Here is an 11,238-nt window from a genome sequence, read left to right on the forward strand (position 1 = left end):
TGGGAGGCAGGCGCGATAAACCATTAGGCCACGCGCGCGCTGCCTACTCGGCCAGCTGCACGTGCGGCAATATTATATAGTATAAAGGGCATTCATCTGAGGTTGAGTTGACATTTTTTATTTTGTGTCCAAAAACCCTGTGTAGACGTCCAAGGGGAATTCCTCCTGGACTGTGCTTACGACACAGGCGGGCAGGACTCGTCTGCTGCGGTGCCCCAGTCTCTGCCACATCCATCGCACAAACTGTCTGTAGGCCACGAAGCGTAACCTGTGAAAATGATAACATAGATCGTAACTTGTCGGTGTGATAAAATTGCGTATAAAGTAGAAATCCAGACTGCAAGGTTGAACTATACAACTGGAGTGCATAGGTTCAATATTACAAAGGCTACATGTAGGCATCTGTACTCCACCTTCAGGATTTCTCCTAAAACCTTTTCATGTATGAAGAAAAGAAACATGTAGTTAGATGAATTTTAATAACTGATATGATGGAACATTGATGTATGATGGTCCAAGAGCAGTGGATAATTGATAATTAAATAACATTACAGAAGCGCATTATTGTACCGAGTCTGCTTGTAGAAGACATGAGTGCTTTTGATAAGATGTACCTATGTTTCACTTTCCCAATGTAAACACTTCTTTGGCGTGACATGTAACATCACCTGTGGTGGCTTTTACCTGCATTATTGTTGATGAGGTGACTAGTTATGAGGTTGCTGTATTCTAATTTATCTACAGGTTCAAGTGGTATCATCAACATTGTAGTGAAATGCTGTTCCAAATAATTTGCTCCGGTTCTTCTGTCGCTACGGAATGGGGTCTACAGGAAAATAAAAATGTTTTACTGTCATGCTAATTTCGAAGTGTGGCATTTATAATGCTTTACAGTGTTTCACTTTGAAATGCTTTTTCAAGGGTATCCGAGGTTACATATAGCTGGTTGTTAAATCAATTGTAAAATCAATATCTGTGCAACATGTTTTCTGAATGGTTAATCTGTTACAACAAATGTGTGCACAATTCAAAACTATTCATAATTGAGGTGAGCTGAGTGCTGTCGGTAACAGATAAATGGAAATGTTTGCATAGCGCGGCCTTTGAGCCACATAACAACGGCCACCTCTGTAGTATTTATTTCATATTGTGGGACCTATTCCAGTTCAATAGCATTCGAGATCAATGTACTGACGAATACAGTCTGAATTTCAGCGAACATCAGCTTCGCTTAGAGCTCCGGATTTGGCTCTTTTAGAAAAAAAACTCGTATCCCCGCATGTCTTGAGTATTGCAGAATGTGAATTAGTTACCGTTATTGCTGACACTTTGGGACAATGGGCTGAGATGAGCCCCAGGTATGACATCAAGCTCACGGGGTTATCTTGTTTGTGTGCTTTATTGCAAAGGCCTCGAGCCATTGGTGAGCACTTGTAATAAACAATGATGAATAAATGTCGGGTCAAGCAATTGCTTATTGTGTGGATCTATATTTGGGTCACAAGGGGTCTTCCAGATCTAGTGATATGTGTGGGTGGTATCCACGTGGGGAAACAAATTTCTGGCCCTATAAAAATTCACAACAGAGAATATGTAAAATAACATCTAACACAAAAACTGGATGGTGATCGCGATAGATCAAGTCCCTGCCCCCATCGACGCATTGTGATCGACCCTTGGGGTGCACTAGTTCCATCTCTCGGTTGCGACAAAATATAACGGGGGTAAAACAAAAATTCCATGCACATCGCCATGCGATTTGCAGCGTTTCACTTGCATTTGACATCGGAAAAACCCGCCGTAACTCTGTTCATGGGTTTCTGCTATTTTCGCGCACGAACAAAGAGCGATCAAGTGTGCGTACCTGCGATGTCGCGCTCTGTATCTAAGTAAGTAGAAGAAGCATGCTGATCAGCAACAACTCCGCTCAAAATGTAGGAGATGAACGGCACACCTCTGTTCCCCTTGCGTTGGGTTGTCACCAGCATCTTGTAGTGCCCAGAAGTCTACCCGGAGGACGGCAGGCTGAAGGCAAATGAGCGCAAAGTTTGCGTGCTCTGTCACGCATCCCTCCGGCTGAGTAGCTACAGCAGGCGGGCATTCGCGGCAGCAGACGCATTCTCTTGATGTTGGCATCACGTCGCACCTTTCACAAGAGCACCTATGATTGAAAAGAAAGGGACGTCACATGTAAACTGCTGAACTCCAGATAAAAAGCGAATGTTGAGAAACCAGCCGCGGTGCTTACGAGGCCGTGGTGACCGGACACCATGCATCTGGGTCCGGACTGGGATCGGGCTGTGCCGACATGTCATCCTCATTTGGTGAACAATCTTTTCTTTCCGCTTTTCAGGCGTATGCGAGTACGGGGACAGTCCGACAGACTCGCTATACGCGAGCATCTCGGTCTCCACTTCACCTAGACTGTCTCTCCAGTTCTCCATGCTGAGCGAGACCGGTCTAGAAATGCAAATCTCATGGTGATTTGATCTTCTGTGACTTCAAGTCCATTCTGTTCTTTAAGCTTTAGAAATGCTGTTTCGCGGATGACAGAACGGTCAACTCCTGTCACTCTCAACTGGGGACGAAATCTCGCCGGGCATTTCGGTGTTAGAATGTCCTTGCTTCAATCGTTTGTCTCAAGGGCTACTTTCAGTCGTTCAAGTCCGTCCTTATTGCTAGCCTGAACACAGACTCCCTTTGATGAGATGTTCTTGATGGATACATTTTGTATGTTCAGGTCTACTGGACTGAAATTAGATGTGAGTGCCTGCCATGTGTTAACCTCTGGGCTCTTGCTGAACACAGTGATGTGACTGCTGCGCCAATTGCGCCGAACTGCGCCAAGGGGCTAACCCCACTACATCCTGCTACATTTTACCAAAATGTGGGTAACCTGCGCCGAGCCTGCGCCAAAAAACCAATTTCGGTCGCCTTTCAAAATTGAAACTAAACTGAGTACCGTAATTGAGCATGCTTGTGTTATGTGCCGCAAGTGGCCGTACGACTCAACGTACCCTGCATCAATTGTGCATCCGGTCTTGCATGGTTTTCCCGCCGTGCAAGACCGTTACCGCTTTGTGTAACGAACAAGAGTCGTTACACAAAGCGCTCCAAGAACTTTCTGACCCTGGCTCGCAATGTCTTGCATCAATGCGCTCAGTTTTTTTTTTTTTATGTGTGTTTAGCTTGTATTTTGTATGCCGTCCTGGTAAGCACGCGCCGCTGCACTGTTTTTTGTCGTATGGTCGGCAGTTAAATTTTGCATACAATGTTGGGAATCAGTTAGTGACGGAGCGGAGTGGCATGGTTTCGGTTTCGATCGAACGGCCGTTGTCTCCGCTCGCGGGACGAAGCACGCGCAACTGCAAGCCTGCCGAAGTTGCCCCTATGTGCATGTGAACATGATTGCACGACAGAGGCACCAGCCGGGACGCTTGCTTACTTTTGACGAAAATCTGGCACATAGGAACCCAGTAAAACTGTGGCAAGCGGTTTTTCGGAATTGCTCGGCAATGCCTGCGGCAGTGTACACTTTTGGAATGTCTCAGCAGTAAAAACACAGCAGCAAGTTCTGTCACATCAGAACACAGCACAATACAAAGTACCCTTCGTTTGTACAGCACTTAAAACGAAAAGTTTTATTTTTCTAAGAATATCTGTTCCAAAAGCCACTTTTGCTGCTCCAAAACACTGTTTTGGTTGCTCCAAAGGCTACATTTGCTGCTCCAAAACACTGTTTTGACTGCTCCGAAAGGTGCTCCAAAATGGCTTAGGCCAATCACATCACTGTGAACACCAAGAGAGCTTCCCTTAGGTTCCACTCAGGCCCATGCCCCACAGGACTCTCACCTCCAGTTGTCTCCCCATCAGGGACTGCTGCCGGACATGCCGCCTCTGCCGCATTGGCTAACACTGACGCATAAGAGGCCGGCATGTGCCGGTCCAGTTGCGGCGGCAACTGGTTGCCCTGGCCCTGGAGGTGTGCCACCTTCATTGACACCAGCGTTAAAGTCTGACCAAGCTTCATGCGACAAGCTTTTCGCATGTTTCTTCATCAACGTGACAGCTGAGTCTTTGATGGCTGCATAATGCTTTAATGCAGCCACCACGACAGGGTTCAATCCCGGCGTGGAGTCCAAGAATGATGGTATGATAGTAGATTCATTTGGGTCATGTTCAGCAGATGGGGAAGGTGATTCACTCATTTTCCGCTTTTCAAGATTATTTTCCTTTATCAGAAAGGGAAATATTGTTAGTCCAAACCAGAATCGTTCCACTTCTAGAGAAGAGGACGACGAAGTCCGTACAAGCTTCGCCTGATATCCTTCGTTTTATGTTTATGGGATGGTTTAAGCAAGATCTATCGCTCGTATTAAGGGGAGACGCGGGTTTAAAATGGTAAAAAAACGCGAAATTTCACGTTTTTCAAAATTCACATATTTGGATTAATTGTAGTCTAAGGTACCTGCCTGCAAAGTTTCAGTGTCGAATTTAATGTCTAAGCATGCAAAAAATGATGTTTACGATGTCCCCGCAGAGCCCTAACACAGCGAGTTCAATGAAAACAAGTGGAACTTCGCGCCCCGCGCGTTTCGCGATCGCTCGTCGGATTGCGGCCATCTTGGTCTTGTTGGAAAGCTGCTTATTTTCCCCACGTCCCCATTCCATTCATTATCGCGACAACATCGGGGAACGTCCGCATTCCGCGGGTTTCGAAGGCCCCAATTGCGATCGCTCATTGGCCGGCTAGCAAGGTGCCCATACGTCAGAGCACGCGCGGCGCCTAGCGCCCCTGCTATTGGCCTAAACGCGCCCCTCCGCTCTTTTTCTCCTTTCCTCCTTTCCGTTCCCGCGCTGGCGAGAGGTGCGTCGTCTGCTCCTGGGCCCGTCTCCGCCCGTCTCCTTAGGCCTGTCTGCTTTGTTTCCTCCGTGGTCGAGCGCACGTTTTAGTTCCCGTTTGCGCGCTTGCGTTGAATATTGTTGGTTCGTTTTCCTACGAAGTCGCGCGTGTTTTGTTTCGCTTCGAGTTCGCGAGATGCCGGATGACGCTCGGTTGAAATCGAGCACGCGGCAAGCGTTCGGAAGGGAGAGGAAGCGACCGTGGAACAAGAAGCCGAGGCTGTCTGCTGCAAGTGCGCCACTGCGATTGACGCCACCGCGATCGGCACCGCCGGATGCCTTGGATCTTCCGGAAACATCAGCCGGAGACATCGCGACTCCATGCAGCAGCGGCAGTTTGTCGAGCTTTGCGAGCGCGGTTCGTGTCGACACGGCATACTACACGGCCGAGCAGGCGCAACGAGTCGCACGGTCGGACGAATGCAAGCGTGCGCTATCGGAAAAGTCGGCGACCCAGCGCAAATCCGACCTTCTCGGCATTACCACAGGAGGCCAGACGCGCGACGCTGGGACACAGTTCATTGTAGTGGACATGAAAGCTCTCAAAGCATGGAGAAGGACAATCTGTGTTTGCGTAAGGCCAGCGCTGCCCACCAGAGCAGCAGCAATGCAAAGCAGAGGTTCTCCAGGCAACACCAAACTGGAACAGCTGGGGACTACAGTCCTGGACAGCTGTGAGGGGCTCCCCTTTCAAGTGCTACACGAACAAAGGCCCTTTTCAGGGCCAAACAAAATCTGCTTTCGGAACGTGCAACCCTTGGTGCCTCCTCCCGTTGTCCCTTATAGAGTCTACTCATTCTTTTATAACTTTATTTTACATTGCAGACATTATTTCTCAGTTTTATATGATTTTTTAAAGGTTCTTGTGAACGGATTGCAGAATTTTTCATCTCAATTTGTTCAGATAGAACTATGCTTCATATTGCTGAACATTATTGCATGGGATCCCTTACTCAATTTTATGCAATGAGTGTCAAAACTTCAACTGCAATTTTCTCAGCTTCGCATTTTTCGTCTACATGCCTAGCCTTACGGTTGTTTTCATGAGATTATTCTTCAAGGATTTCTATAAACTTTATACCGTTGAATTCAGAAAGAAGTGAACTGCAGGGTGATGCTATTTTTGTATGACAGTATGGGCCCGAAATTTTATTACTAGTGATAATGTGTCCTCGTTAGGCTTTCTAAATAGTGTACTTGACCTAATTAGACTAGTTCTATACAATGATCTATCTTTACAAAAATATAAATAGCATCATCTTGCATGACAGGTCTTTAGCTACAAATCCATATCACTTATGCAAAAAAATTCGTATTAGAAAGTTCCTTAATGAGTCGTAAGAAATGACCGAATTAGGCTTAATTATTTTCTTCGTAACTCAAAAAGTAATTGAGATATTGCAGAACTAATTGAATATTTGAAAAGAGGAAGCCAAAACACATATGCACACTGATTTTCATTATAATCCATTAATAAACAAAAAGGTCGATTTTAGAACCAGTGTCTTGCCTTAACAAAATAACCTGTTCTAGGTCCTATATTTTATAACAGTTAACTGCTTTTAGCATCTGTTTCTCAATATGATGGTATTAAAGATTGAGAAAATGATCCGGCTGTATCGGAAACTAAGACAGTCTGAATAATTGATACGAGCTTATATTTGTTGAAAAGATTAGCCTCGCTAGAATCGCTAGGGATTCTGCTACATGATTATGCTATTGGTTTTGCTGACTGAGCTGTAATAATCTAGAGATACAGTCGAATCTCGTTAATTCAAACTCGAGGGGGACCGAAAATTTGTTAGAATGAAGCAAAGTTTGATTTCACGGGAGGTTCCTCCCACAGGGACGCATAGGATGAGACCTGCATGTTAGTTTGTATTATCCGCAAGTTTGAATTAAGAGAGTTTGAATTAACGAGATTCGACTGTAAGTGGAAATCCACGGACAAGCCGTTTGTTTACTAACGGCGAACCAACTTCTTCCTCCTTCCAGTTTAAAAATACGTGAAATATGTTTTGACCAGTGATGAGATGTCATCTCGGGAAGGAGAATTTGTGGGTGGAATGCGGTGTGCTTGGGATTTTAGCTCGTTAAGTTATGATGGAAAATCCGAGATGCCTAGACAGATGATGTAAGAGCTTCAAGACTGATCCCTCCAGAGGATCTTTCGGGCGTTTCAACTGATTGGACGACCTGTGGTAGGCGATGTTGTAGCTTGTCGCTACCTACAGTCCTCTCGGCAGTCTTCTGAGGTATGGACCTACTTTTAGTGTTGGTCTGACGACGTTCGGAAAAAGAAATTCCTCGTTAGCATCGCTGTTACGATCAACAGTTAACAGCCCGAACATTAAGCCTTGGGCTGATCCAATATGAAAAATCTCTTCGCTTGGGTACATCAAATCCCAATCTCCTTGGACGAGTGTGATCCCTAATCTACTTCTTGTCCAAAGTTCGGCAAATCCGCTTACGGCACGGTGTTGCACGTCGGCATTGGCATGGAGTTGGCAGGCTCGCTTGGCACAAGCGGATGTTTCCCAGCAAGCTTGATTAACAGCCCCACGGGCCCGGATTCGTCTGTCTTGGCTCTTCCTTGGCTGCCAGGACCACTGCTGTCGAGCCGGGTTCCGTGTTGTGCCCGCCCTTTTTTGACGTATCACAAGCCTGTGTCATCTTCCTCTCATCACGTCTTCCTTTTTCATTATATCCATCTCTTGCTTTTGCCTTGCTGTCGTCTTCTAGTTACTCACATCTTCACCACGTTCATTGCGTCTTCTTTCTCGTTTTTTGCTCAGTTCAACTCACAGTTTTCATGTATGTCATTTTTATCATCCTTGGTTCCCCCACATCATCACAGTGTGCACCTCACAAGGGATTGGTGACACAGAATCCATTCTATAGCTTTGTGGTAATGTTGCACAAATTAACCGGCCACAATGGCGCCCAAGCGTGGTATGCTACTCACTCGCAGGAATTTCACGGGGCTTGGTTTCTTCTTTCGGTAAGCCTTTTTCCACTCCCCGTGTTTCCTACCGTCCCGTGCTTCGGTCACGTCCGCGTTTGTTGTATTGGTTTGTTTTTGACCGTTCGCTTTGTGACTGCGGCGATAGTTTTGCACACTTGTGTTGGTTTCTGGGGGGGCGTTTCTTTTTTTGTGCTTGCAGCCATGCTCACACGGGAGCAGGAAGCTGCAGTGGCCGCAGCGGCACAAATGAACCTGCTCAAAAGGTCACGGAGATGTGCAACTTCGCGATGCAGCGCATGGCCCTTACGCCTGGCCTGCAGGAGACCCCGCCGCAAGAGCCCCGACCACACTTGACTGTACCAGTCTATATGGGGTACGATGACGTTAAGTCCGTGGCAGACTTCCTGGGCGAGTTGCAGACGTACCACTTTGCCTCCGGTGCCTCGAAAGCCTTCATCATGGACCGCATTGTCCCGCTGGCGTTGCAAGCCAGTGCTAGAAGCTGGTTGGGGTTGCAGGCCTCATTCACGAGCCTGGCGGACTTCCAGACAAGGCTTCGAGAAGAGTTCCTGCCTGTGGGCTAGGCAACGCAGATTCTCCGAGAGCTCGAGGCAAGGCCGCAGCAGTTGGACGAAAGTCAGGACCGGTACGTTCAGGTCATGCAAGAGCTCTTCAAGAGGGCGGACCCGAATACACAGGAGTCGGACAGAGTAGCTTGGGTCAGAAGACAGTGCCACCCAAGATACCACGCCTACCTCATCAACCTTACCTTTGAGACCCTTGAAGAGCTAGCCCGGGGTGCCAGCCTCATCGAGGAAGCTCTTCATGCTGAGCGGAACTACGTGCCGCCGCCACCAGCCAAGTACGCACTCAAACCAGCATGCCCCGAGGCCTCCACGCAAGTGGACTGTTCGAATGAGACCTCTCCTCCCCACCACATCAACCGGGAGAGTTGGCGTGACATGTATGGCGTTCGCCCATGCAAGATAAGCGGATGTTCGACTAACTCTCATCGAGAGGTCCCTGGGGGTCACAGGTGGGAGGTCGTTGGCCATGCCCTATCGCAGGTTGGGGCCCAATGGAGATCACTACCCAAGCGAACCATCTTTATCAGTGTGCTCCTGCAAGTGCTGGGGAAAACTGGCACGCTGCGGTCGAAATCCCGCAGCCATGCAGCATTGACCCCCGCCACAACGGAACAAGCCCTCCCCACAACAGCTAATCACAAGCCTGGTAGAGGCCCTCCCATAGTGGTTCTTTACCCGATCACTGGAGGCGGGCACCTCGGTGCGGGTGATCTAAGCAGGCAACTGTTGTCGGACTGCTGCTATGAGTGCAAGCAGCCCGGCCACCAACGAAGCCAGTGTCCAAGACTTCTGGACACTACAAACAAGAGGTGGCACGAGACGGCGGCAAAGGGCTGGAACCAGAACAACCAGAGAACTACCACGGCCGCCGACGCTGAAACCAGACAGCCACTGGCTGAAAGCCGTTACAGTCCCGGAGAGCAGTGAGGCCGCAGCACAGATTCCATCGGAATGTCGAATCCAGCCCGAGCCTATCATCATTGAACCGTGCATGACGATCACTTTGCTCGGTTTTCCTTTTGCCGCACTTTTGGATTCTGGGGGCCGCTATCTCAATTAGAGGGGATTTCGTTTTCGATCTCTGCAAAGCAAAAAAGATAAGTCTCCGGGAATGCGAAACGCTATTACAGCTAACTTCTCCGACAACCTTCGAGAGGTCCGAGAAAATCTAGACGTCGCCCGAGTGCAGTAGTCGTAACAGTACAACCAGGGACAACGTGACCTGCAGTGCATTTCATGCCGTGCAATTTATAAACATTGTACCTTGTGCTAACGGCTTGTAATCCAGATATGGGTTTACCCATCTTGTGACAGGGGACAACTATCAACCTGGTAGCCCCTTAATGGACGTCGCAGAGCCAGAGGCAAGTGCCAGTGCCGCAGCAGCTACAGGAGCAGTTCCGGGTCCCCCCACCGAGCAGACCGTACCTGCTCCTGCAGCTGCTCCAAGCTGCAGCAGCGACAGGGTGGGCGGCGACTCAGGATGAAGGCAGGCCGGTCAGAGGGAGGATGGTGCTCCTAGAGCAGGCTCTCTCAGCAGAGAACGATGTACGAAGTTCTCTGCTGAGGGCGGAGTCTGCCATCCGAATCAAGCTCCTTGAGGAGGAGCAGCAAATGAAGGTGGCAGAGCACCAAATGAAGGTGGCAGAGCACCGCGTGCGGCTCCAGGTGGAGCAGACAAATTTAAAAATTGCTGAGTGGAAGCTCAGGGAGCTTCAGCAGGGAGGCGAAAAATAAAAAGCAGTGCCAACGCCTCGACTTTTAAAGGGATCTAATTTATTTCACAGAAGTTGAAAGCTGGGGCTATATCCAGAAAGGGATAGGGTGCGATTTCAGCTTGTTTCACATTAGGCATGCTTTGAGAAAATGCATAATTACATAATGGCTCCTGCCTTTCATCTATTATCATTTGGACTAGTAAAAAGCCACTGCACAGTCACTACAGCAAAGGGTTTGGCAATATTTTCACGTTTTTACTGGTGAATAAACAGGAATAAAAAAAAACAGTGAAGGCATTTGCGAAATACACACAAAAAAATAACTTATTTACATATGAACATACCTCCAGATGATGCTTATAGGACAGTTTCATTGGACGCCGTGCTATTTACTTCATTACAATGAAAAAAAGCCACTTTCATGACAAAAGCTTTAAAGGGGCAATGGAACAATTTTCGTACTTGGTGCAGATACTGCGTAAAACAAATCCCCAAAGTTTATGAGCTATGAGACATGCTTGTGTTTTTAAACCCGCGCAATAAAAAACGCCGAAGAAAAAAATGAAATCAATAGCAGAGTTTCTCCCTTTAACTTGCAGCCAGAAAAAGTGGCCAAGTGATTTGGAGACGATTATATGGCACCAATGTTAATCATAGTACAGGACACGCGCTGAATTGCAAACATTGTTGGTTTGGCTATTGTGGTCGTTGCAGCACTTGGACACGAGCCACTACCTGAATGATTGCCAAGCTGTTATCACATGCCCAAATCGAGTGCTCACGCAATACTCTAGGGTCCAATCTGTGAGCCGCATTCAAATATTGTCACTGGGAGGGGGGACTACACCGACAATGCGACCCCTGAGCTTCTGTGGAGTTTTGTGAAGGAGTGATTGAAAGAAAATGCTTGCGTTTATGTTTCTTGGTCAGCGGCATTGCATTCAAGTACTGTAAAACACTTAATGTTCGCGAGCCCTCAATTTTCGCGAATTTCACGAATTGAAGAATTCGCGAAACTTAAGGGCGTGCGAAAATTTCGGCCCTTAAGATTTTCAATGCAGGCGTC

This window comes from Ixodes scapularis, unplaced genomic scaffold (assembly GCF_016920785.2).
Source record: "Ixodes scapularis isolate PalLabHiFi unplaced genomic scaffold, ASM1692078v2 PGA_scaffold5__190_contigs__length_132052651, whole genome shotgun sequence".
NCBI classification, from domain to species: domain Eukaryota; kingdom Metazoa; phylum Arthropoda; class Arachnida; order Ixodida; family Ixodidae; genus Ixodes; species Ixodes scapularis.